The sequence below is a fragment of the Octodon degus genome, unplaced genomic scaffold (genome assembly GCF_000260255.1).
Source record: "Octodon degus isolate 3935 unplaced genomic scaffold, OctDeg1.0 scaffold00009, whole genome shotgun sequence".
NCBI classification, from domain to species: Eukaryota; Metazoa; Chordata; class Mammalia; order Rodentia; family Octodontidae; genus Octodon; species Octodon degus.
In genome coordinates this window covers 23827448-23830201 of record NW_004524585.1, presented here as the reverse complement: position 1 = coordinate 23830201, position 2754 = coordinate 23827448, and the positions used below count along the sequence as shown (strand labels likewise).

The 2754-nt window shown below is 40.8% G+C and overlaps 1 pseudogene; it reads left to right on the top strand.

Annotated features, from left to right (window-relative positions):
- The first annotated feature begins 1011 nt into the window (after positions 1-1011).
- LOC101567539 lies at positions 1012-1624 on the top strand (annotated as a pseudogene).
- Positions 1625-2754: the final 1130 nt, after the last annotated feature.

Below are 2754 nucleotides of genomic sequence, written 5' to 3'. Positions count from 1 at the left end.
GGCGATAACTGTGAAATGTCATCTGAAAAGAAAAAAAAAAAAAAAAAAAAAAAAAAAAACAAGAAACAAAAAACCAAAAACCAGAGTATAAATTTGACTGTCAAAGTTAAGAATCAAAAGATGTCATTCATATCTGTCTGTATTAGTTTCCCATTGCTGTGTATCACATCGTTACAAACTAACTCATAGAAAACAGTCCACCATTATTCAGGCACAGATTTGTAGGTGAGGAATCTGGCTTTCCTTAGCTGGCATGTCTGCTTATATTATGTCACCATGAAACCCTGGCTGGACTCAGCAGGGTTCCAGAAAAAAAATCTACTTCCAAGGTCATTTTAACTATTGCCAGAACTGAGTTCCTTACAGTGAAGTATAGAAGAAGAAAAGAAGGCGAAGAGGTCTCCAAAATTGAAAGTTTTTTTTTTTTTTCATCTTCCTGACATTCTAATTCCTCACATACTCCCTTTGTCTCTTCCGATATTTCAGTGTGGCACTGGGAATCTTTCTTTGCCAGGTGAGCTAGATTCAAAGCTCTGGATACAGAAAAGGTGTTTACAGATAAAGCAGCACTCAAATAGCCATGACTGGGCCAGGCAAGATAGCTCAGTCATCTCTAAGTGCCGGCAGGATCCATCCCCAGTACCACAAGCCTTGCTGACCCAGCCCTGCTTTGCCTGCCCTGCCCTGGGCCCTACAAGCTGGCCACCTAGACTGGGCGTGGTGGCATGCACTTGTAATCCCAGCACCAGGGAGGCAGAGACAGGAGGATTGCTATGAGTCTGAACTGCTTATTAAGACCCAGGTTAAGAAAAAATAATAATCCATGTTTTAGACTGTTGAAATATGTGATACTTCAGATGTTACAGAGCAGTGAGAATGAGGAGGCTGTGCCTGGCTCCTGCTCTCACAGCCACTGCAGTACGTTTGGAGCTCCATAGAGACAGTGCTGGGCAGGTCAGAGCTGGACAGGGACTGGGGGACTCTGTACCTCGCTGAGGAAAACAAGTACACATGGGCAAAGGAGATCCTAAGAAGCCGAGAGGTAAGATGTCATCACATGCATTCTTTGTGCAAACTTGCCGAGAGGAGCTCGAGAAGCACCCAGATGCTTCCGTTATCTTCTCAGAGTTATCTAAGAAGGGCTCAGAGAGGTGGAAGACCATGCCTGCTAAAGAAAAAGGAAAATTTGAAGACATGGCAAAAGTGGACAAGGCTCTTTATGAAAGAGAAACTTAAACTTCTATTCCTCCTAAAGGAGAAACAAAAAAGAAGTTCAAAGATCCCAGTGTACCCAAGAGGCCTCCTTTGCCTTCTTATTCTGTTCCGAGCATCACCCAAAACAAAAGAACATCCTGGCCTCTCCATTGATGATGTCCCAAAGAAACTTGGGGAAATGTGGAATAATACTGCAGCAGATGACAGGCAGCCATATGAGAAGAAGGCTGCTAAGCTGAAGGAAAAGTATGAAAAGGACATCGCTGCCTACCAGGCTAAAGGAAAACCTGATGCAGCAACTAAGGGAGACATCAAGGCTGAAAAAAGCAAGAAAAAGAAGGAAGAGGAGGAGGAAAAAGAAGATGAGGAGGAAGAAGATGAAAAGGATGAAGAGGATGAAGACAAGGATGATGATGAATAAGTTGGATCTAATGCAATTTTTCTTTCTTGTCTATAAAGCATTTAATACCCCTGTACACAACTCACTCCTTTTTAAGAAAAAAATACTGAAATGTAAGCCTGTGTAAGATTCATTTTTAAACTGTACTTTGTCTTTTTGTTTGTTTATTTGTTTGTTTGTTTAGTTAACACATTATTGAACATGTCTCTAGATAGCCCTGTCCTGGTGGCATTTTCAATAGCCACTCATGTTGCGGGGTACAGTATGGGGGTTGTAAATCGGCATGGATATTTATTTATTTATTTATTTATTGTGGAACCAGGGATTGAACTCAGGCCCTTGTGCTTGCCAGGGAAGTGCTTAATCCACTGAGCCATCTCCCCGGCCCTCGACATGGATATTTAAAGCAGGCTCTTGTTGGTGCACAGCAAAAATTAGGTATATGTGGATTGTAGTTTTTCATCTTCAGTTGTCTCTGATGGAGCTTATATGAAATAATTGTTCCATTAACTGAATACCATTCTGTAATTGCAAAAAAAGTTGCAAAAGTTTTAGTGACATTCTGAATGTTTCTAAGTAAATACAATTTTTATTAGTAAACTAAAATTTTTTGATACTTCTACATACTCTCTTCCTTTTGTAATACTACCCAATCATTGCTAAATGAATTAATAATATGTACATAACTTCCAGTCATGTTAAGAACAGAGAATTTCTATGACCACCAAAAGTTATAAATTGGCACACCAAATAAGGAGAAACTGATTTTGTGTCTTTCGCTTAAACTGCGGAAATCATTGCAAATTATATCTCTAGTGTTATTCCTGTTGCACAGCTCCTTATAGAGAGTTATAGACTGTCATAGTTACCTTCCTGGAACTGGGACAAAACACTCCACCTCCACAATTCAATGTAAGGAAGGGAAGTATGATTTATCTCCTCACTGAAGAGATTCAGCTCAAGGTGCCTGGCTTTAAGGAGGACACATCGTGGTGGGAAGACACAATGAGGGAAAGCTGTTCAACTTACGTCAGGGAGGAAGAGATAGAAAGATCCGGGGCCAGGAAAGATATATCCCACAAGGGTACATCCTCAGGGATCATTTCTAAAAGGGCTCCACCTCCTGAAAGCATCTGCAG